At 48.7% G+C, this 26,136-nt stretch overlaps 1 long non-coding RNA gene across 5 annotated transcripts; it reads right to left on the bottom strand.

The window, feature by feature from the left end:
- Positions 1-16,337: 16,337 nt before the first annotated feature.
- On the bottom strand, positions 16,338-25,784 carry LOC111095991. 5 transcript variants are annotated; one of them, XR_005359888.1, is made up of 6 exons: positions 25,486-25,780; positions 24,886-25,051; positions 22,595-23,094; positions 21,626-21,699; positions 17,868-20,890; positions 16,339-16,661 (listed from the first exon to the last, which is right to left on the bottom strand). It is a non-coding gene; the product is annotated as an uncharacterized LOC111095991 (long non-coding RNA). The 5 variants fall into 5 exon arrangements; XR_005359890.1 differs by having other exon boundaries at positions 16,338-16,661; positions 21,626-23,090; positions 25,486-25,784; XR_005359886.1 differs by having other exon boundaries at positions 16,338-16,661; positions 21,626-23,094; positions 25,486-25,782.
- Between the last annotated feature and the right edge of the window lie 352 nt (positions 25,785-26,136).

The raw sequence follows: 26,136 nt of genomic DNA, 5'->3' as shown, positions 1-26,136 counted from the left end.
GTCCCCTCCTGCCATGTGAGGGCATGGCCGAAAGACCGCTGCCTGTGAATCAGGAAGTGGGTTCTCACCAGACACTGAGTCTGCCAGCACCTTCCCAGCTTCCAGAGAGGTGGGAAATAAATGTTTGTTGTTAAAGCTCCCAGTCTAGGGGTTTCTGTTATAGCAGCTCCAACAGACCATGGAAGGCCTGTGACTGCAGAGAAACCGGACTCTGAATTGAATCAAACCTGGAAGTGGATTCTTTCCAAGAGCTTCCAGATGATAGCCCAGCCCTGCCACCATCTTGATTTTGGCCATGTGAAACCCTGAGCCTAGACACCAGTAGAGCCCACCCAGATTTCTGACCTACAGAATGGTGTAATAAAGGGGCATTGTTTTAAATGGCTGAGTTTTGTGGCAACTTGTTACACAGTAGAACTCAGAGAGGAACTCTCTGGCCATCCCCCACCCCTAACACCTTGATTCTTTCCCCTCAGTCCCTCTGTTACCCACTAAACAATAATTCTGTCAGTGTTGTGAGACTCTATCCCATTCTGCTACTTAGCCCATAAAGGCAAAGCCAGTGTCTAACTAGCTCATCCATGAGTCCTGAGTACCCAGGCCTGGGCCCAACCTGCCACTGGCCTCTAATCAGTGTTAGTGAATGGGTGGATGATCCCTGAAGATCACTGTAATCAAGTCATCTTCCCTGCACTCTTTTTTCTTCTTTCTTTCTTCTTTCTTTCTTTCTTTCTTTCTTTCTTTCTTTCTTTCTTTCTTTCTTTCTTTCTTTCCTTCCTTCCTTCCTTCCTTCCTTCCTTCCTTCCTTCCTTCCTTCCTTTCTTTCTTTCTTTCTTTCTTTCTTTCTTTCTTTCTTTCTTTCTTTCTTTCTTCTTTCTTTCTGATTTTATTTATTCATGAGAGACACAGAGAGAGAGGCAGAGACATAGGCAGAGGAAGAAGTAGGCTCCCTGTGGGGAGCCTGATGCGGGACTTGATCCCAGGACCCCAGGATCATGACCTGAGCCAAAGGCAGACGCTCAACCACTGAGCCATCCAGGTGTCCTTGCACTCTTCTTTCTCAGGAACACGACTATAAGTGGTCATTTGAATTAGAAGGCTTCTCATCAAATATTAAAACAAATGGGATCTTAAAATTATTGTTATTAATTTCATCTAACCAAGGCAGTTGGCTGACTACTTTTCACAGCTAAAATTGTGATTTAGACCCAGGAAATTTTTTGGGAAAGATGCAGTGATACTGTTGTTTTGTAAAACATGACTGACCAATTCTTAGGACTCCTGAGAAGTGATTAGGGCTGGAAAGTGGTCTGGTGGTTCCTGGAAAGGATAGACGTGGAGTTTCCACTTGATCTAGCAATTCCCCTTCCTGGTGTCTACCCAAATGAAACGAAGACATGTGTAAACAAATTTGTGTTCATGAAGTTCACAATAGCATTATCCATGATAGCCAAAAAGTGGAAACAACTCAAATGGCCAGAAATTGGTGAATGGATAAATCAAATGTGGTATATCTATGCAATGAAAAGTTATTTGGACACAAAAAGAAATATAGCTCAGATACAACCATGGATGAATCTTGAAGATGTTGGCCCAGTGAAAGAAGCCAGAACCAAAAAAGCACAGTGTATGATTCCATTCATGTGAGATGTCAGTAATGGGCAAATTCCTAGAAAAAGTAGCTTAGTGATTATGGAGGGCTGGAGAGAATGGGGATGATGACTACAGAATGTGGGTTTCTTTTGAGGGGGATGGAAATGTTGCAAAAGGGACTGTGGTGATGGTTGCATGACTCTTGTAAATATACTAAAACACTCCATTGTATACCTTGAAGGGGTGAATTGCATCTCAACATACAATTCACCTACAATGGTATGTGAATTAGATCTCAATAAAAAAAAATTATATGCCATGAAGGTAAGAATAAGAAAAAATGTATGGGTGAGAGCTGCAATCATTACAAAGATGGAGAAGTGGGAAAAGAAGCCCCATCCCCATGCCCTGCTGGGACACCACCACCAAGACTCTGAATCTGAGGAAGCTTTCCTGCTCTGCTGCAAAGGCAAGGGGGTTTTCAAGTTTAATCATTGGTGTGCTTGCACTTCAGGAAAAAAAAGATCTAAAGTTTGGCATGTGAAAGCCACTGAGTATACGCAATCTTCAGATCTTCTCTAATGGGATGGATGATGTCATGAAGGGATATTCTGGGGTTTTTTTTGGGGGGGGGTTTCCTTAGAATCCCTGCTGGGCCTTCCAAGAGCCCAGGCTCCAGGACCTTGACACCTTCTGCCAGAGATGGTCATGCCCGCCTCTGTCAGGGTACACAGAAGTTCTGCTTGCCTAATTCCTACAGCGGCTGTGGCTGATCCCCCCAGGGAATTTCAGAATGGTTGGAAGGAACCCACCACCTGAGTAACACTTAGAGTAGAGAGGGAAAGGACAGTAGAGAGAGTAGAGATCCAGGGGGACTTGGGTCCCCAGTGACTCTGGGTTCAGGTTCAGAGGGTGCCTTATCAACACTATGCAGGGACAGATGTTATTTATGAGAATCAAGTCATGGACCCTGGGTGGGATCTCAGTTTGGGACCTGGAACTGTCAGGCATGTAAATCTGAGCCTGGAGAGATAGTTGTGGCACCGTGGCCTGTCTGGGTCTCACTTCCTGTAACTTCCTATATAGGCTTCCAGTTCAGGTCTGGAAAGAACAGAATCCATCTTTGGCCTTTTGTAGACTTTTCCACTTGACCCAGGAGGTGAGACCTGGTGTTCGGTTGTTCTGAGACCATGCTGTTTTACAAGGGCATTTACAAGCATGTGGCATTTGTATTATTCTTCCTTGGGACTGTCTATAATCATATCTGACAAGTATGTTTATCCCAGATGGACCGAGATGCTTGGTTCAATGTGAAGGCTTCCTGATGTCTGCCCAGTCCTTAACCTGGAAGAAAACTCTGGGCCTCAGCAGGGGTGGTTGGCTAGAAGAGAGTCACAGGACCTGTGGGTAGTACCTGGGACCGCAAAGCCTGAGCCCCCCATCTGGTCATCCATGATCTCAGCTCTTCACTGGTCTACACATCTCCCACTGCGATTAACACGTCCTTCCCCACTTGGCCGCAATCTAAATGAGGTCTTCCAAGATTGAACCACATCAGCTCCACGTTGCCTGAAGGTGCAGGCTCTGAAGGGCTTTGTGCAAAGCTCTTGATCTTAGAGTTTGCACAAAGGTGGAGTGATGTTAGGCAGCCGGAGAGGAGTCCTCTCTAGGTGGGAACCCCCTCTGGGTGCTACGATCAGCCCTCACCAGGGGGCGCCACACTCCTCCTTTAAAGTTATCCTGGTCCGGCTTCCAGATTTTAAAAGCTCAGGAAAGGGGATGGCGCACCTTCCAGATTCTCACAATCACACCACTTTATAAAGTGCTTGTAGGCATTGAAGTTTCCGAATGAATAGCCTGATGATTTTCGGAGAGTAAACACAGCTGACCTACCTGACAAAGGCTCTTTGATAAAATAGCAACAGTGGACTCCAAACTGAGTTTCCTTCTTGGTTTCCACTCTGGTTTTCGTTCCATCTTATGACTCAAAAGTACTTTCTCCTTTTTCCAAGTATAGCATCAGTCCCTTCTGGAATCTTTAGTGGTAAAGAGACCCTGAGAAGGTGGATCTAGCAAAAGGGAGGCTTTCTCTTAAAAGAGTCTAATCAGACCCTAATCAGTCCTGGGAGCAGCTGCTATGCCAAGAAACTACACCAAAATGGTTTTCTTCCTTGGCTGCTGTCGATTGTTACAAGGAGACCATGGTGGCAAGTCTTGGCCGCACAGGGGCTGGGCCTCGGCCTCGCTTCTCTCCCACGTGTACCAAGGGAGGATTATCCAGGGATTTATTCTCTGTTGTCACAGCTCTCATTGTCTGCAGGACTGCAGGAAGAGGAGCTGCCCAGGATATCTGGGGGAGCCTGGCTAGGGGTCCTTGGAGGGGGAAAGGTCAAGCCACTGCCGTAGAGAGGGATCTCAACTCTCCTACCAGGAGAGCAAGGTGTGGTGTGCAAAATGGTGTATGAGATCACATGTATGTAACACTCACAGGCATGCAAATTGGGGAGTCCCCTTCCCCTGATTTTGCCAGTAGGTGCAGGAGTTCACACTCATGTCTGGAACCATTCATGAGAGCAGTCGATGGTTATGGTCTGGGTCTGTGTTGTTTCCAAGTCTTCCGAGGGAGCCAGTCTTGCTTTTCCTCTTCCACTGTGGATGTTCTCACCAGTGACAGGCTCCTGGCCTCACTGGACTCACAACGCAGACAATACAGGGAGCCTGGGATGTTGGGAAGGGTGTCAGAAGGCCTCACACACTCATTACTTTAGTTGTAGGGTCCTGAGGCCACTCCTCGGGTGGCTGGGGGTTCTGGATCTCAAAGGCAGCTGTGGTTTCACTGGGGGTCTCTAAGGGTCAGCTTGGCCCTCTGTTCCTTGGGGATCTGTGTTCTAGCCACCACTGCCCTGCATGGGACTGACCTCGGTGCCTCCGTGCCCCTCAGCCTCGTTTGGGCACATTCTAGCCCTCTGACATTTTCACAATGGAGATATCATCTGGGGCAGTGGGAGAGGATGCAAAGGCAGAAAATGATGCTCAGGCTCATTTTCAGAAAGATGTCAGGAAAACCCCTTGCTCCTTATCCCACGGCTTCCTTCTGGAGCCCTCTCCACAAAGCGCCTCACAGAGCAGGTGTCGTCGGCAACTGGGTGATGAAGGGGTACACACTCAAGCTCTGAATGATCCTTGAATTCATGGCTTCCTAGAGCCAGCTGGGTTTTTTTTTTTTTTTTTCCTTTTTAATTGGAAGGACTCAATGTTTCCAACTTCTCATTTCGCCAAATAAGAACTTTAAGGATAATAGCTGTATACTATTCTGATCACTCTTATTTTTATTTTCTTATAATTAAAAGAATAGTCTCCACACCCAATGTGGGGCTCAAACTCATGATCCCAAGATCAAGAGTCACATTTTCCACTGACTGAGCTAGCCTGGTGCCCCTTTTCTGATCATTTTAAAAAAAGAAAGGTCTTCCTACAGAATTACTGAATCCCAGAGTAAACGACCAAAAGATGGTCTTTATATATTTTTTCTTTTAGATTTATTTATTTATCTTAGAGAGAGAGCATATGCAGGGAGGGACAGAGGGAGGGGGAGAGGGAGAGATCCCCAATGATCGCAGAGCCCTATCCCACGGATCCAAGATCACCACCTGAGCCCAAATCAAGAGCCAGATGCTGAACCGACTGAGCCACCCAGGCACCCCAGATAATGGTCTTGAATGGAGCATATTTAGCTTTATGAAACACTTGCCACCTTTGCCTTTGTCTTTTCTCATTTCGCTGCTTGTCTGTGATCAGTCCTCAGGCCCCAGCAGGCTCTGCAGACCTGGGGTATCTCTCGCTCCCCTTCCCTCCTCCTCCTTGGGACCTGGGGGGCCTCCGATGTGCCCAATGTTGCTTTTTCACAGATACCTGTGTGGTGGCCTTTTGCATGTCTCTCTACACATCACATGTGCCCTAGTGCATCTCCCTCAGTGCTACCAGCTGGTTTTGTCACCCTTGGAGAGTGGGGGTGAGTGGGGGGCTGCTCGGAGTGGCTGAGCCCAGGTGTTTGTATCAAATACCTGAGGGTCAGGATAGGACTTTTCAGCAAGTTCCCAATCTCTGTTGAAAGACAATGGCAAAAAAAAAAAAAAAAAAAAAAAAGAAAGACAATGGCCCCAGAAAATTTGTCACCCACTCAAGATAGGGGACTGAGGTGGCTTGCAGGTGGAAATGCTCTCTGCTGAATACAGCCCATGCCTGCTGGCCCAGAGCATCCTCCACTGTCCTGGCCTTGGCGCTGCCAGGCTCTCCGTGTTCCCAGCTCAGAAAACAATCTCAGCTTGGATTGGGGTGGTGCCTCTCGGCTTCTCCCTCCTGCTACTCAAAACATATAAAGCTCACATTTTCTCCTTTTCTGTCTCTCCACTTTCTTCATTTTGCCACTGCCTCCCCCCCATCACCCTCATCCCCAGGGCTTACCCAATGAGCCTCCCATTGCCTAGCTCTGCCATGTGTGCCTCCGACCTAGGAGGGTTAACTTTTTCCATATAAGGTGATCTGGAAAAGCTTTTTTCCTGTCCTATCTGCTCCCAGACACATTTCATCTCTGTCCTTCTGCATATATATAGTGGAGCCAGCCATGGAGCAAGAGACTAAATACCAAGTTGCATTGCTCTGGGTGAAGTCTTTCCTCCTGCTACAGAACATATTATTCAGACACTTGTTGAAGATGGTGAGGCTGACTTTATCCAAGGGAGGGGCATGGTGACAGGTGTAGGGACCACTGCAATGGGGTCTTGCAGTAGGGGAGGGAGGTTGGGCTCCACTCTGAACACAGCAGGGGCAAGTAGGAAATGATAGCCAAGGTGCAGGGTGGGGTGGGGGATGGGAAATTACTGAGAGGGAATGTCAAGGGTATAGAGGGTTCTGGCTAAACCCACCTAATGGGATTCCTGCTGAAGGCAGGCAGGGTGGTTAGACATCACCTAGGGGGTGGTGGGTGTGGGGGTTCTTGCTGAATTGATTCAGCAGAGTTCTCTCACAAAGAAGGGCACAGTTTGGGATAGAAGTTTCAAGAGCCTGGAAAGGTTTGGTTAAGCAAAGAATCTTTGTCCTCCAGCATTTGCCCCAAGGATAGTGGTGCGGGATATACACCATACCACACAGGGCTCCGTAATGCTGTGGTGTGAGACGATGGCTTTCCTACCTCATGGAACCAGCATTCTCATTAGGGAACAAAAAGTCTTTGATTAGGAAAAGACCCAGCTAAGGGGTGAAAGATGAGGCCCTCAGAGTTAAGAGAAAAAGAGGACCAAGAAACAAAAGTCTCCAAACACCGAGAGCTGCCCTGAATCATACAAGAGCTGGCGTTTGGGGAGAGGGAGGAAGAGGGGCACGAAGAGGCTGGAGGCGGGAGAAGGGGACCAGAAGTAGGGCGAAGGCCCGAACCAGGTTGGCAGAAATGGCTTATGGGTGTTTCAGATCAGGGAAAACGCTAGTAATGTTTTGTTTGCATTTGTACACTTGCTCCATCTCCCCAGGCTTTTCTCGAGAATACACAGAAACGTCTTCCGCTAATAGTGTTAGTACTTGGTTTTCAACTCAGAAGAATGAGGCTGCACCTGCCGTGAGCTGGCGCCCAGGTGCAGGTAACGCGGTGGGGAATGGGGGCGGGAGACAGGGCCGGAGAGGCGCGATGGAAGAAAGCCCGGGGTGGTGCCTATAGCTGCCACCTGCGTGTAGCAGGTTTGCCCGCACTCATCTCAGGATGGTCTGCATGCCACCTCGAGACAGACGTAACTCTGCAAATCTGCTCTTTCAAGGAGCATTTATGGATCACCGACTGTGTCCAGGCCTGCCACTGTAGGACTCTGAGGATGCAGGAGGAACCTGGACGCAGACACATGGTTGCTACCGCTCCCTGGAGTCACCATGGCTTCCATCCGTGAAAGTGTTGCCAGCAACTCCTGCCTGAAGGTGAAGTCTGAACAACGGCCCATTCCAGAAGATGGATGATGACCCTTTACAGCCCAGGCCCAGCTTACCTGTTCAGCCCCTCCTCTGAAATCCCTCAGGAAGCTCCTCCACCCTCATATCACGTCTGATTCCCTGGATGTTTCTGGAATGCATCAGGCAGGCTGCAAAACATCCATGCCCCGAATTCCATTCCCCCTCCCTCCAAACCTTCTCCCCTGGACCTTTCCTACCCATCCTTCCAAGCCAGCTTAGTGGGAACTGGCCACGTGGCGCTCCCTACCACTCCATCTGCTCTCCCCACCCAAGTGCCACCATCCCTCCCAACCCGGCCGCTGCCATCATGCTGGCATCCGGCTCCAGTGGTGCTCCCAGTTGGCAGGGATGGAAGGCTTATCATGAGTTGCTTCCATTATGTCTTTCCTCCTGAACTGTACCAGCGAGAAGAGCCTTGTCTTACTCATCTTAGTGTCCGCCCAGTACCTGGCACTCAGTGAGCTGTCTAGGCAGCGAGGATGAGAAATGTTTTCTTTTTCTTCCCTTTTTTTAAAAAAAATATTTTATTTACTTAAGAGAGAGAGGAGTACAAGCAGGGGGAGCAGGAGTGGGAGCAGGAGAGAGAGAAGTAGACTCCTTGCTGAGCAGGAAGCCTGATGTGGGGCTGGATCCCAGGACTCTGGGACCATGACCTGAGCCAAAGGCAGATGCTTAACCAACTGAGCCACCTAGGTACCCCGAGAAATATTTTCACCTAAGGATCTGCAGAACTTTCCCCAGTGTTGGGAGGATAAGAACATCAACTCTGGCTGCAGCCTCCTCTCTGACTAATTTTCATTCAACTCCCAGTATAAATAGCTCCCTCTCCCCGTATCAGAAAACATCTGCTCCCACTAGCTGCCCAGGCCTGTACCAGCACTATAAATATCCTGGCTGCATCTTGGCTGCTCTGGCCCAGAGACCAAGAGAACTTGGAAGGAGTGAACACCAAGCAAGATGAGGGCAGCGGGAGCGAAGAAGCAGAGATTGCCCAATCTCCCTCTCTTGAACCTCCAGGCACAGGCTGACAGCACTTCCCACTTGGGCTTGGAAACCCCCACCGTATTCCTGGGAATTCGGCAGAGGCAGATAAATGTCAGCTACTCCTGGTCTCGTGGTTTTCAACACACTGTCTGAAGCAAAGACCCAACTCCTCTCTCACCAGTGGGGAGGCAGCTTGACACTCAAGCTGAGCCAGCCCTCCCCATTCCAGCAGGGTTCTTGCAGGATGGGAGATGATATGGCTTTGAAAGGGTTGCTTTTCTTGCACATGTATAAGGAATCATGTAATTCTACGCTCCTTGAAGCTACTTTTTCTATTTCATAAACAGAAGAGCTAATGTCCACGTAGTGTTGTACTCTACAACCTGCACAGATTTCCAACGAGGGAAAAAGGAGGCTCGTGCTTGGGAGAAGGGACGTGAGAAGTAGTCAGGTTCCATCTAAAAATACTAGCTGCAGACATCACATGCTGTGTTTGTAAAACCAGGGTATGGTACAGACAGAGTTTGTGGGTGCCTCTTCTTCACTCACCAGCCTGTTTGATGCTCCCTGGGAGGTGGGGTGGCTGATTTCTCTTCAAACCCCCTGGTGAAATGTCTGCCCGGGGACCTTCAGTGGCTGCTGAGTAACAAAAAGTTTGCTGGTTACTTCAAGTCTACAGAATCTCTGTGCAGCAAAGATTCACTGAAGTTAGATATTTTCCCACCCAACTTGGCTGCTCCCAACCAGAAGCAGCTGCGGTGGGATAAGGGGAGGGGCCCTTCTTGGAGCATTCTCCGTGTATGGGTCTGAGTTCTCCAGAGAAACAGAACCAATACATATATTTACTGTAATGAATTGGCCTCCAAGGATTACGAAGGCTGAGAAATCCAAGATTTGCAGTCGGCAAGCATGAGACTCAGGAGAGCCGATGGTGTACGTTCGGCTCTGAGTCCGGTCCAAAGGCAGGAGACCAGTGTCCGGCTGGAGGACAGTCAGACAGAGAGAGAATTCTTTCTTACTCAGGCTTTCATTCTGTTCAGGCTTTCAGTGGATTGGCTGAGGCCCGCTCACACTGGGGAGGGCTTTTGCTTCTTTCTGTCCACCGACTCCAATGCTAATCGCGGCCAGAGACACCCTCACAGACACACCCAGAAATAATGTTTGACCAAATATTTGGACACCCTGTGGCACAAACTGACATATACAATTAACCCTCACACTTGATTTCCCCACGTTTTCTTTTCTTTTTTCTTTAAGATTTTATCTATTTATTTATGAGAGACACAGAGAGAGGCAGAGATGCAGGCAGAGGGAGAAGCAAGCTCCTTGCGGGGACCCCGATGTGGGACTCGATCCAGGACCCTGGGATCATGCCCTGAGCCGAAGGCAGACGCTCAACCACTGAGCCATGCAGGCTCCTCGATTTCCCCACATTTTCTGTCTACCTTCTTTCTTTCCACTCGCTGGGCTGCCTTAGCTCCTCTAGGAGGAAGTGGGGTGGGGGGTACCCCAGTAACTGGCCACTGCTTCCTTTGGTCATGGAAAATATTTGAAGCTGACACTTTCTCCTGTGAGGGGCTTTGGGGTTCCTCAGTGACGCCCCATAGGCTGGGGGATTGCTTACCCATGGTTCTCTGAGGGGACAAGGACACTGTAGCTAGTGCCTTAGCATCTTTGCTCAATCCTTTCTCCTGGCAGCCCTCACTGCATCTGGTGTGTGGGAGAACCGGGGGGCAGGGGGGCTCTGCATCTGATCATGCAGCCGCCTCCCTTGTTCTGACTCCAGTGTTGTTGTCATTAAGATTTCTCAGGCATGCAACAGGTGCCGGTTGTCTGATCCTCTGAACTGCTGGGCATGCACATCAGCTCTGAATGGCCCCCTCTAGGACCTTCTCACCTGCTCCCTCCCCTCATTTGTGGGGCACCCCGCAACTCCTCTGAAGACTTCATCTCTCTGATTTCTTGCCACCCTCCCTACATGTGAGTGGTCACGGGTTTTCAGCAGGCCCAGCTGAGCGAGTCAGCACCTCACCTTGATACACGGTGGTATTGGCACCTACTGGTTCTCTGCATTCAAATTGAAATAGCATCATTTTTTAAAACATCCTTCCTCCTTTGGATTAGCAGAGGGTAGTAGCTCAGCAGGTAGTTATAATAGGTACAGTCTGTCTTCTTTGGCTTAATTATGTTCTAAACATTTCCAGTGTCCTTGGATCGCCATTGAGGTAGAGAAGGTTGGAAGCCAGAGAGCCTTTGTGTGCTAGGGTCTTAGTGGCTTTAGAGAGGTGGTTGTTCACTTCCTGGAATCGGGCCCACAGTCAAGGAAGGAAGAAGGGCGAGGTGGCATTGATGGTCTTACCTGTCTTTTACAGAAAAAAAAAAAAAGCTTTTCCAGAGGGTCCTCAAAAGACAGGCCCCAATTCGTCCTTTGGTAGGACTGTGCCAGGACAAATTGGCTCTCCCAGCCTCAGTGGAGCTGGGCAAGGGAAGAGGGGGCTGGGAATGTCAACATGGTAGTAATGGCAACAGTATCTGTGTCTTGTTCTGTGTCACCTCAACTGAGATGGTGACTCTGCTCAGGAGAACCTTCCCCATCCTTCTCCTCTGCTTCCTCCTCATTATCAAATATTAATGGGCTCTCATGCATGATGCCATGTAGATTAGACACTAGATGTGGGCAAATTAGATTCTGTCCTCAAGGGACTCATCCTGATTCTTATAGGATCCCTGTAGAGTCAGAGACATAGAAGTCACACTTTTTACTATCACCCACTAGTAGGAAATTGTGGTGGTGTTTCAGCCTCAACTCAAGAAAATTCAGATGTTGCAAAGTGACCTGGATGTAGTGGGATGGGTCTTAATGACAATGCCCAGTGGGATGGACTTCAAAATATGAAGATGTGTATCAAACTGTAAGAGAGAAGAAGGAGGTTCTTTGGAACACCTGACCAAAAATTGGATCTAGCCTTAATATTTGTTTCTCTTTCATGGAAATTTTAGTTTGAAGTTGGTTCTGTCTAGACCTTTCTAGATAGGATTGTTGTATAGGCTGCAGGTAGTTGAATTTGCGCTTGAAATTAGTTTTCTAGTTAGATATCATATGATTCCCTGAAAGTAGGCTGGCTGCACTCTCAGGCTGGTTCAGTGTTTTTAACGTTGTTACTACTTCAGTTCAGTAAATCTTGTCTTTCAGGCCTAAAATAGCTTCAAAGTTACCAGACTCCATAGTAGAGACACTTTGGCACCAGAAAGAATCTAGCTGATAATGTGAAGAGAGCCTTTTAAAATGTATCCAGGATAACATTATTAGGTTTGGGAGGGGGTGTCCTCCCCACTTAAATTGGGATAACCGATCAGGTGCAGGGGCAGAGAACATGGAGATGGAAATGTCAGTTATTAGGTCTGTGGGTATGTGGGCTTGCTAACGTTGCACTCCTGAAGCAGACGTGCTGATTCATCCTGTCTGGTTGAGAGCTGCCCGGCTGCCCTGTGTGTTCTCTGCAGCTGGAGGATCCCAGAAGAGGAGAGAGGGGGATGCTCTGGATATGTATAGTTCCTCCCCATCTGCCCAGTTAGGAAAGTGGCTCTGCTTCCTTTGGGAGAGGAATGGGTGGGAGGAGGAAGTGGTAAGGGGTTGGGGGAGAGAAGCAAGAAGTGTCCCCCTCGGAATTCCCTCTGCATGACAACATGATGTGGGAATACGTGCCTGCCTCTTCCCCACGTATATAAACTTAAAACATTATAAACATAAGCCGGTACAGTATGCTCTGATATGTGATAGAGCAAATGGCTGGGATTCTAGACGCTTCTGTCTTTTTATGGATCTCCCCCCGCTGACCTACCTGCCATGTGTAAGTCAACTTCTCTCTGCGTCTCAGTTTACTAATTACAGCCAGAAAGATAATAACAGCCTTCATATTAATAGGGCTGATATAGAGGTTGTTGTATTCAACCTCAGCCTTGCTTTTGTCTTATCACAGATTTTATTATAATGCTAGTTATTAATAAATCATATCACCCCCATTAGAAAAAACCTGGCATTAAATACACATGAAAATGGCTACATCCAGACAATGGGATATTGTTTCACTCTCAAAATGAATGGGCTATCAAGCCTCGTAAAGAGGAAAGCTCGGTGCATGTTACTAAGTGAGAGAAGCCAATCTCAAAAGGCTGCGCACTATATGATTTCAATTATATGACATCCTGGAAAAGGCGAAATTAGTAGAAGGAATGGTGATTGCCGGAGGTTAGGGGCATTTATAGACATGAAAATGGTTAATAGAGAGGCCTGGGTATATTTATTCTTAGAAGTCCAGCCCATTTCATTCCCAAGGTCTGCCAACAAATTCTTCCTCCATATTTGATTTTTTTTTTTTATTTTTTTATTTATTTGTGATAGTCACAGAGAGAGAGAGAGAATGAGGCAGAGACACAGGCAGAGGGAGAAGCAGGCTCCATGCACCGGGAGCCCGACGTGGGATTCGATCCCGGGTCTCCAGGATCGCGCCTCGGGCCAAAGGCAGGCGCCAAACCGCTGCGCCACCCAGGGATCTCTTCCTCCATATTTGAAATGGAGGTCATGTCAGGCGGAGGGAGAAAACACCACTACTCGTCCAGTATAGACATTTATTCAAGCAAGCTCACCTTCCTCTTCTCTTTGTCCGGGCTGCCACGGGGCTCGCTGTGCTCACCCCGCACACAGAGAGCATTGCCAGGTCAGCAGTATACACTGTCCCTTCCACACAAGGAGTATTATTTAGTCTAGAAACTCTCAAAGGAAATATCCGCTTGCACGTGAAAAATCTCTGGAATTTCTCTGTTCCTTGCTGTCCAACATCCCTGTATCTGTGAAACCGCCTTGAAAAGCCTCTGCACACAGGGCTGCTTTGTTCCCTGGTGAGGCAGGCCCACTGCAGCCCACTTCTGTCCCTGCCACTGTCACTCCGAGCTGCTCCCGCCCCAGCCCCTGGTGGTGCCCAGGAAAAGAGAAGAGGAGGAGGAGGAGGAGGATCTTCTGCAGATCCGCAGTGAGAAGTTTTGCACAATTGCAGCAATCAACAGAGGAACAGAATCTCTAAGCTTAAACCCCGCAGTCCTGGAGTATCTAGGCCTCACTGCTTCTCACTCTAGAATTAAGACAAGGAGGACTTTGGATCTAGACAATGAGAAAAATTGTGGGCTCATTTGATTCCCTCCTTACCCATTTGATCTGCCCACCCCCAGCCAATGGTGACAGATCTGGAGCTTATTTAGATCAGGCCCCCCAGGGATCCGGGGGCATCCAAGGGCCTTATCTGTGAAGGTATAATGAACTGAGCAACTGCTATGCCATCTCTTTGACATAAAGACAGGGACACTCTTTCCTCCCCATTTCCTGGGCACCCCTCCACTGTTGGAGGACTGTCTGGTCTCCACCTGAGTCCAGTGGAGACCAGACAAGCAAAGGTGAAAGACCACAAACTCCTAGCTCATTTTATTTAATTTATTTTATTTATTTATTTTATTATTTTTAAAGATTTTATTTATTTATTTGAGAGATAGAAAGCCAGAGACAGAGCATGAGCAGAGGGGGAGGGGGAGAAGGAGAGGGAGAAGCAGATTTCCCGCTGAGCAAGAAGTCTTGATGTAGGACTCAATCCCAGGATCCTGGGACCATGACCTGAGCCGCAGGCAGACTCTTCACCCACCCCAGGCGCCCCTCAGCTCCTTTTCTAAACAAGTTTTATAAATATCTTTCTCTTTGTGCCAGCAGGTTGGGTTAAACCAGACTAACACAGGAAAGGGAAGGTGGAAAAGGATCCGAGGTAAAGAGGGTACCCTTTGGAAAACAAGAAGTATTCAAGTACCAGGTGTGAAAGTTTTAAATAGAAAGCTGCTTACATTGCACTTGGAATAACAACAGCTGGCACTTGGAGGTCCCGGTTCTTTTCAGAAGACTAACATTTAAGTTCCAGACAGTTCTGGGACAGTCTTAACATCACATGAATTCGCTGTAGCAAATGCCCCAGTGCAGTGGCCTGTTGTGTCTGTGCCTCTCAAATTCTGAGTTTAGGAGTTTATTTTCTGAGTTATATACTAAACCTCTCACATTCCAACACACACACACACACACACACACACACAGTTTTTTTTAAAATGCAGTCATACATGGGAATTTATGACATCAAACCCTTAAAAATTTTGGTTTCAAAATACTTACTGGGGGGAAAATAATAAACCTCTTGATTCACAATTTTTTTTCTCTGCTTCTTGTTCATTCTGGAACTGTGGCTGGCACACGCTTAGGAGATGGGGTTAGGAGGCATAATCCGGTCTTCACATACGCCCGGCCTGGGCGCTACAGATCAGAATAGAGAGGCTGCTTTTGGGTCACTCCTAACCTCACAAAAGACTTTTCAAACAAGATGAAAGAAAAGAAGTTCTGGTCCATTGGAACAAACCGGTGAGCTTTCAGATGGCAAAAATGCAGTGAGGCTCCGGGAAGGCGCCTCTGTGGGGTGGCTGAGGAAGGAGGGTTACAGGCAGGGCGGAGGAGGTGATGGAGGCCTCTGCTTCCTCCAGGTGTCCTTTACGCGGACTTTCCAGTCAGGCTCTTGGCTGCAGGCGGTCATCCTTTTTCCTGTGGCTCGGGCATCTGCTTTCCAGCTCTCTCTGGAAAGCCTGCGTAAGGGCCGCCTGCCTGCATGGGCTGTCTCGCGCACAGCTCTACCAGTTGCACAGCCCTGCTCGCAACTGGGGAGCATGACCACATTTCAGATGCATTTCCTCCTAGGAGCTCATAAAGAGGCATGCTCAGTTGGCCCTGGCACAGCAAACACCTGTGTTCCTAAATCATGGAAGGCTCCGTCTCCCTCTAGAAGATCCCCACTTTCCTGTATTTGTTGGGAAAACAGAATATACAGAATCGAGGAGGAGGGAGAGAGGCAAGCGGTGGCCCAACTCCTCCCACATCTCCCGGAGCACAGGAGACACACAGTTTCCTTGAGCTTGAGGAACTCAGAATTCCTCCATCGCTGGTGTGCAGCAAACACTCAGTAAGTCTTGTGGGATGAATACACTGAGCACTGTTGTAGGCGCTGGGCTGTGACTGAGGCCAAAGAGAGTCAGAAATCCCTGCCTGCGTGAAGCTGGCTTTCTCATGGGTGAGGCAGATAAGGAATGAGACAAGTAGTGGGTGCTGCTTGAGATGGGGACACAAGCTTGTGAGAAATTATGGGGGAAAGGGACCTCTGAAGACAGTGGTTGGGAAGATCTCACTGCTGAGTGGGGGTGTGGGTGAAGACCCCAAGGAAGGGAGTGAGGGATGACACAGAAAGAGGGCTCCTGGTAGAGGGAGCAGCATGTGCCAAGGCCCTGAGGTAGATATGTGCCTGGTGCATTTAGCCAGGGTGGCTGCAGCCGGGTATGTAGACTGCATAGACAATGAGCCAGAGAGAGTGAAGGAGTGGACTTTGTTTAGGGTCCCATCTTCAAAATCTGCCAGAAGCATGTTCAAGGGAAAAGTCATTCAGATGATAAGGTGGCAACCGTGACACTGACGGATAAGACAGGCTACAGAGTTGATGGCAAGGACGGGGAGTTTGGGTATGTAATGGGAGCATCCTGGGTCTGAGACAGGTTGTGCTCTGGAGGAAAGCATGGAAGGGGAGTGACCTAACTTGCCCTAGAGCAGGTGCTTTGAGCCCAACTGAGAGAGATGTTTTGACATTTCCTGTAACAGCTGGACTATTTTTATTTTTTAAATATTTTATTTATTTATTCATGAGAGACACACAGAGAGAGGCAGAGACACAGGCAGAGGGAGAAGCAGGCTCCCTGTGGGGAGCCTAATGTGGGACTCGATGCCAGGACTCCAGGATCACCACCTAAGCTGAAGGCAGACGCTCAACCACTGAGCCACCTAGGCGTCCCTGGACTGATCCTTTAAATAAAAGAGCATTGAGTCTTCATCCTAAAACGATCTCTCCTGAGGTCAGCTCACCCCTTTCCATCTGGGACAGCACCTCCTCCGTGTTGTCCTCCCGTCTACATCAGCAGTTATTGGCCTGTTGGGAGGTAAGAATGTGTGGCGTGGCACATCCTCTGCTCTGTCAACATGGAGAAAGGAAGCCGCTTTATCGAATCTGCCCTTGTATCCAGTTCCTAAACCATCTGTTGCTCCAGCCTCCCTGTGACCCCCCATTTTGTTAGGCAAAAGTGTTCCAGCATGTCGTGCCCACAGTTATTTTGGGATCCAAACCAAATTACTATCTCTAAGCTTCCTAGGACCTCATCCTCTGTGATAGAGAAATTGTTGCCAGGCTGGGAAAGAGCCGCTTTAGACTCTGACCACACGCACCATTGCTGCCCCATGTGACAGCGCAGGACTTGTGCCACCAGGCCAGCAGCATTTGAGTCCTGGCTGCTTCCAAAGACCTTTGGAGCCGAGCCCTGTCACTGCTGTGGAGCGTCACCTTTCCTTTCTACCCTCAGCAGTGTTCCCAGTAACTTCTGTGAATGTAGAGAACACCACTCCATAAAAGTGTGTTCTTAAAATGAGGGTTTGAGCCCATGTGAGCCTTTTTTTGTTTTGTTTTTACCAGTGTGGGGAGTTGGCTCAGGGGCCATGCAGGCCTGTGGGACATAGTTACCTTTGGAGGTGGCTTGCAAGGCACTCTGAGTCACTCTCACACCCCACAAATGCAGCCCTCCTGGAATAAATACTTGAAAGAAAAAAAACCCCAAACCCCAAACCTTACCCTGTTTCCTGGCAGTTCTGAAACTCCTAAGGGGTGAGATGTTGCAATACCAAGGGGGCAGGTTAGAGCGAGGTGCTGGGCTGTGGGAAACCTGGAGTGATCTCATCATGCCCGGGCCGTACGTGGGGCTCTGATTACTGCCCCGGGAAGTGTCAGCAAAGCAGGGAGAAGAGCCAGGCCCCAGAAATGCCAGAGAGAGTGGCTAACCTGGGTGAGCCGTGAGGTTGCTCTGGAAGCCCTGACAACCATGGTCAGATCCTAGCGGGAACGCTGTCTGCTGACCAGCAGCTCTGATTCCTTTGCTCAAACCCCAGCTGTGCTGGGGACTGACCTCATTCATGAAGTAAACATTGAATCAGATACCAGCAGGCCTAACCCTGGTTGAGTGGAAATAACATGGATGTTTCCATAATTATGAAGCTGCCAATTGGATTTGGCAAGAGGATCTCAAAATATGTCAATCGGAATGAGTTCATTACCTTTTCTTGCCAATTCAATCAGGGGCCAATTGCCTTGTTGCGGTTGAAATTATTTGTATTAAAATGCTTTACTTACATTTGAGTTTTTATATTCCAAATAATGTACTGGAAAGCAGCGTAGTCTAGCAACAGGAAGACAATCCTGGGAGCTGGTCAACTGGCCTAGCCTTGGGGGGTGGCGGGTGTGCCAGCGGTTACCGCGACGGGTCTCCTGATCCTGATCCTGGAGGAGCAGCAGGGGCTGCAGAGCAAGGGTCCTGAAATGGGTATGGTCACAGGTCTTGGTTCTGGGGTCCCAGCACGCTAGGTCGGGGGTCGCACCACGCACTGACAGCTCATGCATGGGGCATCCCTCAGGTTGATGCTCCCAGGCTACCTGTTGTTCGTGCCCTTGACTTCCCTTCTACCCTGCTCCTCCCTTTCCACACAGCCCATTGAGGGGATGAAAGCCTTGGTTTGTGACCCTGTTGTAGTGGGCACCACCGTTCATAAAGCAGTTTCATAATCTGAGGGAGAAATGATACTCGACGGCTGTTCCTTTCTTTTCCTCATATATGTGTAGAGGCATCTAGAGCCCAGTGTGGAGCCCAGTGTGGAGCCCAGTGGCCTGACCCAGCCCCAGCTCTGCCCCCACACAAGACCTTAGGCAGGTCACCTCTGCTCTCTTCAGTGCCTCCATCTCACCGTCTATGAAGACAGCACCTTCCCTCCGGGGGTGCTGTGAGGATACAAGGGTTAGTTCATGCACAGTGCTCAGAACAGCGTCTGGCTCCTAGAAGAGGGTCGGTATCTTCATCACTATTATCACTAGTCTGAATGAGTGCACACACACAATCCACAACTGCTGGAGTTGTGCATAGTGTAGTGATAAATTTACAAGGTGTAAATCAACAACTGCATTCTAGGCCTGGCAGTAAAGAAGCAGGCAGCCAGAGTTCTGACTGGTTCACTTTGTCACTTAAATTGGTTGTGCCGGGTTCATGTTTAGTATTTCTTCCTTAGAATAGTCATCTAATTTTTAAAAAAGATTTTATTCATTTATTCATGAGAGACACGGAGACAGAGGTAGAGACATAGGCAGAGGGACCCTAGGATCACGACCTGAGCCAAAGGCAGACGCTCAACCACTGAGCCACCAGGTGCCCTGATTTTTGATATTGAAGTAACTCAAAGAAAGGGGTCATCATTTCATTTGAAGGTGATTCTGCTGATGCTCAATTTCTGCGTGAAGTCGCAGGCTGAATAACCAGAGGGCCCTGTCCCCGGCCCACGGAGCTTTCTTCACCGAGTGGTGAGAGCAGTTGGTATTTTTCAGCCTCACAAAGACCCCGCTGTCCCCTAAAACTAAGCCATTCAAACTGTTTCCTTGTAATGCTGTGCCTGCTTTGGCTAAGCCTCCTCCCAATACCCTAGGCCCTCTGTCCACGCCAGGAGGGGAGGAGGCGATCCCAGGGACTTGCTCCTTCTCTGTATGCAGGACAACTGGGCCAGGTGGCAGATCTAACAAGGCCTGGCAGGGGGCTTCAAGCATTTCTGATGTCTCAGGGTACTCTGAGGAATCATGGAGAATTGATGCAGAGATCCTAAATGTAAATATACACACATATATTAATTGGATAAACTGAAGGCCAATGAACTTAGTTTTGATCATGGGCAACATTCTGGAGCGGAGAATCAAATGAATGGTTGCCTCGCATTTAGGAAGGGTGATGATAAGGGTCAACATGGAGTATAAAGAATGTCTCTCACTAGATTAGTGAATGCGTGAGCACTCTGCCATAGCGCAATGACTTTGACAATAGTTTGTCAGTTTCTCAAGAAATTCTTATGGACAAAATAGTGATGAAAAGCTGCTAGAGCTTGAAGGGCCATTAGCTAATCATGTGGCACATCTCCATTTAAGGTGACACCACTTGCTTAAGACCACCCAGCTAATTACTGTCAAGACTGGAATCTGTGCCTGGCCTTGTTTCCCAGGTGAAGGCCCCATCCAGCGCCTGTGGCTGCTGGGCACTGTGAGGTGGAATCCTAACAGCAGATGGGATGGTGTCCTCCTAGGGGTTTCTCTAGGGGCTTGCCAAACAGGTCTGTCCTTGGCTCTAAACTCTTCAACATTCTATCAACAACTTGGATAAAGCCAAAGATAACTGCTTATCAACTGTGCAAATAACACAAGACTGGGAGAGAAGGCCAACATGTTGGAATTATAGAATCAGGATCCAAATTATCTCAACAGGAAAGAATGATTGGTGGAATCCAACAAGATAAAATGTAACTGGAATACATGTAAGGTCCTGCATTTAGCTCCAAAAGGCGATTGCAAAAGTATAGGATGTGGTTGGAAAACATGTCCGACCTCACCCATAATCAAAGAAATGCAAATTGAAGCAACCATGAGATAATCATTTTCCTTTATCAGATTGGCAGTGATTAAAAGAATGAAAATTCCCCACATTTGGTGGCTAGGGTGTGGGGAAATAGGCTCTCTTGTAAACCACTTGTGGGCGGATAGACAAAAGCACCCTTGCTGGAAGGCAATCTGGAAATATACAGCAAAAGCTATAGAATGTACCATTTGTCCCAACAGCTTCATTTATAGAAATGTATCCGAAGACAGGTATACAAAGATTTACGTACAAGAATAATCATAAAAACACTGTTGAGCAAAGAATACTTTTGGAGGGGTGTGTTCCATTTGGGAACAGAAGTCTTGAAGCCTCAGAAGGGTACCTTACAGGTTTTGCCAAATCCTTGATGCTATAAAGAGGAAGGATCAGGGTCTGCGTAGCTCCTGAAAGCCAGACCAGGACTTACAAGAGATAGTACCCGTTAATTCTGTTCAAAATTAGGATGGGTTGGTTGCCTTGTACATTCCCCATCACCAGCACATTATTGCCCTCAGATCATGACGCTTTGTCCATGGTGTCAAAGAGGACAGTCATTGTTCCTTAGCTATTGGGATGAAATGCTCGTCCTGGTTACTTCCAATGTGAAGAGGCAATGAGTCTTTGCTGCATTAAATCATCAAAGGGTGGGGTCACCACTCAAGTTTAAGGTGGCTGGGAGGTCACACCAGGTTCCACTTCTGGACACTGAATTCTAGGAACAAAGTGAGAAATCCTCTTGCCATCCAACGCCACTCTTACTGAGGGCCTGATCACCCCCTTCACCCCAAATCTTTTAGGAGTGCCTGCTATGGGTTGGTCCCTCAAAGGTATACCTAAGGGAAGTTTTTGGCTGAACCTGAAGAAAAGACATAGAAAGATGTATGCTCCTCCTTCTCACTAAATCATTTCCACCGTATTTTGGCTTCCAGTACACAGATGTATGGAGTAAGCATTCAACTGCTCTATCTACACTTTTGCTCCTTTGCATTACTTTCATCTAAAACTTTCAATTTTGGGCAGCCCTGGGGGCTCAGTGGTTTAGTGCCGCCTTCAGCCCAGGGCCTGATCCTGGAGACCTGGGATTGAGTCCCATGTCAGGCTCCCTGCATGGGGCCTGCTTCTCCCTCTGCCTGTGTCTCTGCCTCTCTCTCTCTCTCTCTCTCTCTCTCTCTGTCTCTCATGAATAAATAAATAAAATCTAAAAGAAAAAAAATAAAACTTTCAATTTTAGGGGCCCCTGGCTGGCTCAGTTGGTAGAGCATGTAACTCTTGATGTCGGGGTCGTGAGTTCAAGCCCCATGTTGGGTGTAGAGATTACTTCAAAATAAATAAACTTAAAAAAATAAAACTTTCAATAATAGTCATAAACCACATCTGCCCAAACCATATTAACTAAATTATATGCAGTACCCCCAAATATGGAGATACACTACTTTTGGATGCTTACCTTTCAGTTTATGAAGTCCCTTCCTGGGATGTCTTTCATCTAATCTTTCCATCAACTGTATCAGGTGGGCATTACTAAAAACACCATCATTAACTCTTGTTAATTCTTTACTGAGCTCTAACTTCGAGCCACTCTGTAGGCACTCCATCAGGTAGTCACACAACTCTGGAGCTGGGAGTAGCCCTCCCCAAACCATTCGGTGTCAGAGTAGTCCATCCATAGGACAACTCATCACATCACCAGCAACAGACATAGGTGGTCTCTGAGGTCCCGTACATTCTGCTCCCTCAAACCCCCATCTGTCTCCTACCCAGACCCCTCACTCTGAGCTCAAGTCACATGGGCCTGTCATGTTTTCCAACTTGGCACCCTCCTTCCAGCCACAGAATTTCTACACATACTCTTCCCTCTGCTGGAAGTCCTGGCTTTCCTTCCTGTGTATCCTTTGGGTCTTGATAATGCTATGAGATGGATCATGCTTCCCCAGCCCTCAATTCATGTGCCAAAGCCCTCACCCCCAGCACCTCAGAATAGGACTATATTTGGAGACAGGGCCTTTCATGAGGTAATTGCGTTTAATGAGGCCCTTGGGATGGACCCTAATCCGATCTGACTGGTGTCCTTATAAGAAGAGATAAGGATATCTAGAGGGACAGCAGGGGAACAGGTGCACTGAGAAAAGGCCTCGAGAAGGCAGCCATCTGCAAGCCAAGGAGAGAGGCCCCAGAAGAAACCAAGCTTGTGACACCTTGATCCTGGATTTCTACCTTCCAGGACTGTGAGAAAATAAATTTCTGTTGTTTAAGCCCGCTAAGCCACAGTATTTTACCATGGCAGCCTGAGCCGACTGATACAATTGAGAAGTCCTTCTGTCGGGGATGCTTTCCCCACCTCCCCCCCCCACCCTCGCCTTTGGCACTATCTGGCTTTTACTCTGTCACACTTGTCACAGTTTGTGAATAATCATACATTTGGATGACTCTATTGCTATTGTCTGCATCCCTTCCTCAGGATGTAGACTCCAGAAGAGTGAAGAAACATGTGCATTCAGGTTCTCCAGTGTGTCTTCAGCAGCTAGCACAACACTTGCTGCTCCTATAGGGGCCTTTCTATATCATTGGGTGAAAGGCTGACATATTTTTATAATGGCACTGCAAATGAGGAACTTGAGGCTCAGGAAGATTAAATTTCCCAAAGTCACCAAGCAGCTAAGTAGCAGAGCAGGACTGGAATCCAAGCCCCTGCAGCTCTGGCTCTTAACCACTACAGGACACTCCAAGTTTTTGTTTTTGTTTTTTTGTTTGTTTGTTTGTTTTGTTGTTGTTGCTGTTTGAATCTTAATCACCAGGCTGAGGTAGGGTTTGTAGTTTCCTCCACTGTCCTCTTTTCCCCAGCCTCTGTCTGGTTTTGAAATGCATCTATTCACTCAACAGATACTTCCTGAGTGCCTGTCACATGCTGGCTTCTGTCTACAACAAGGAAAAAGAGACAAAATAAATACAATGGAGCCCAAGGGGAATGAAGGATGGGGGAGTCAGGCTAGTGTTTAAAGTCAGGAGGTTAGGGACGCCTGCATGGCTCAGTGGTTGAGCATCTGCCTTTGTCTGCCTTTGTCTCAGGTTGTGATCCCAGGGTCGTGGGGCTGAGACCTGCATCAGGCTCCCTGCAGGGAGCCTGCTTCTTCCTCTGCCTATGTCTCTGCCTCTCTCTCTGTCCCTCATGAATAAATAAAATCTTAAAAAAAATAAAATCAGATTAGAAGGGCACCTGGGTGGGTCAGTCAGTTAAGTGTCTGACTCTTGGTCTCAGCTCCTGAGATAGAGCCCCACATTGGGCTCTAGGCCCAGCATGGAGCCCACTTAAGATTCTCTTTCTCCCCCACCCTCAGCGCCCTCCTTCCCCCCAAATCTGGAAGTTAGAGTAGGCTTTTTTTTTCAGTAAGGAATGTGGGAGCCGAGACTTGAGGTGAGGGAGGGAGTCCTGGGAATATTTAGGACAAGTTCCTTGCAGAGGTAAAAGCAAGTTCAGTGTCCCAGAAACAGAAACAAACCTGGCAAATGACCCATGTGGCTGGAATAAAGTGAGTAAGGGAGTCACAATGAGGAAAGGGGCTCAGCCAGAATCTAGGAGTCTGGTGGTGCAGGACATTTCTGGCCATAGTAAAACTTTGCCTTTCACTCAGTGAGAAAGGGTCTTTGGAAGGCTTTCACAGAGGAGCCACATGATATGACTTTTAACAGAATTTACACAGGCTGTCATGTGAACATGGGACTAGGGAGGAGAGGGCTGAAGGTAGAATCTGGGGGACCAGTGAGGAGGCCATTACAATAACCCATGTGAGACAGGATGGGGACTTGGTCCAGGATGGTGTCAGTGAGGGTAGGATTCTGAATATGTTTTGAAGAAATAGTCAATAGGATTTACCAACAGGAGGGATCCCTGGGTGGCGCAGCAGTTTGGCGCCTGCCTTTGGCCCAGGGCGCGATCCTGGAGACCCGGGATCGAATCCCACATCGGGCTCCCGGTGCATGGAGCCTGCTTCTCCCTCTGCCTATGTCTCTGCCTCTCTCTCTCTCTGTGTGTGACTATCATAAATAAATAAAAAATAAAAAAAAGGATTTACCAACAGGACAGACAGAATGTTGAGTGAAGGAGAACTCAAGGTTAAGAGACTGAGAAGCTGGAAGGATGGAGATGTCATTACAAAGAACACAGGTAGAGCACCTTTTGGTGGGGGGAAGCTCATGAATTTTGTTCTGAACGTGATGAGTTTGAGCTTGCCTACGAGGCATTCAAGTTTTGATGCCAGATAGGCAGTTGTACCGTCAAGTATAGAGGGTCAAGAGGGAGAGGTCCAAACCCTCATCAACGAAAACAGATGGTGGTTAAAGTCATGAAACTAAATGAGATCACTTAAGATATTAAATGAAAAGAGAGAGAAGTCCAAGGAGCCAGTCCTAGGGGCACTGCTACATTTAGAGGTCAGGGGAATGAGGAGGAACCAGCAAACGAGATATAGAAGCCAGGGATGCAGCAAGAAAACCAAGAGTGGGGACGCCTGGGTGGCTCAGTGGTTGAGCATCTGCCTTTGGTTATGATCCCGGGGTCCTGGGATTGGTCAGCATCGGGGTCCCTGCATGGAGCCTGCTTCTCCCTCTGCCTGTGTCTCTGCCTCTCTCTCTCTGTCTCTGTGTCTTTCGTGAATAAATAAATAAATAAATAAAATCTTAAAAAGAAAGAAAACCAAGAGTGTGTGGCACCTGAGTGGCTCAGTCGATTGAGTATCCGACTCTTGATTTTGGCTCGGGTCACAGTCTCAGGGTCCTGGGATGGAGCGTCCCGGAGGGGCTCCCCTCTCCTCGAGGAGTCAGCTTGAGATTCCCTCTCCCCCCTCTGCCCCTCTTCCTGCTTGCTCTCTCGCGCAATCTGAAAAGAAAACCAAGAGTGTTTGCAGGTCCTACAAGCTAAGTGATGCGAGCGTTTGGTGGAGGAGATAACTGTCTCAGATGCTGATGACAGAGCAGGTAAGGCGGCCGCGGGGAAGAGACCGAGTGTGCCGGGAGAGCGCACAGAGGGAAGCGGGCCAGGGACCGCGAATACAGACATTCTTTCAAGGAAGCTGGGATGTTTAGATAAAGGGAGAGAGAGATGAGCTGGGAGCTCAGGGAAAAGCAGAGTCACGAAAAGACTCTCTTAGGAAGAAATAGTGATATGCTTTTGGGAAAGACTTCGTGAAGGAGACACCGAGACCCAAAGGCGTTAGGTCACTCCTGGCACTAAATTTCCCGGGCCAGTCTCTTCTTCCCACCGGACCCTGCTGGAGGAATAAACTTTAGCTTCACTGGGGCCTCCAGCCTTACACTGAATCCAGTCTAGGGCGGTGTGAATTTCTACTTTCCTCGGGCCGAAGCACTTCCGATATTTACTACCTCAGGTGAAAAAGCCCCTCAAGTCGCACTGTGGGCTCGGACTCTAGCTTTGAGGGTTCCCGGGAATCGCGCTTCCGCAAGGCGCGAGGGCGTCCGCGTTGCCAGGCGACCGCGGGGGCTCCGCGCGCTTCCGGAAATCCCCCGGGTCAGCTGACCGGCTCTCCTCCAATCCCGTCTCGGAGGCGGGGCCCGACGCACCGTCTCCATAGCAACGCCGTTGCCAGTCCGCGCTCCAGGCTGCTGCACCGCGGGACGCGCGCTCCGATGACACCACCCACCCCGCGGCGCCTGCATGACGTCACCCGGGCTCTGCGGAGGGCCCCCGCCGACGCGCAGGTGTGGAAGCGAGCAGGGCGTGGGACGCGGCGTCCGTGTGATGTCAGGTTGTGTCAAACACCACGATGTGAGCGAACCCGACGGAGGTCGGCTTGCAGCCGCGCCTTTCGCCTTCCCGGGAACCGGCGGAGGTGCTGCGGTTCCATCTGGCTGTCTCGGAGCTGTCTTGAGTCAGGCAGTCCTCACCTCCCGGTGCCTCCCTCCTTGCATCCTAATGCCCCCTACCAGGCCGAAGATGCTAGTTGA

This window comes from Canis lupus, chromosome 5, assembly GCF_011100685.1.
Source record: "Canis lupus familiaris isolate Mischka breed German Shepherd chromosome 5, alternate assembly UU_Cfam_GSD_1.0, whole genome shotgun sequence".
Taxonomy (NCBI): Eukaryota; Metazoa; Chordata; class Mammalia; order Carnivora; family Canidae; genus Canis; species Canis lupus.
This window is presented reverse-complemented; position numbering and strand designations above follow the sequence as displayed.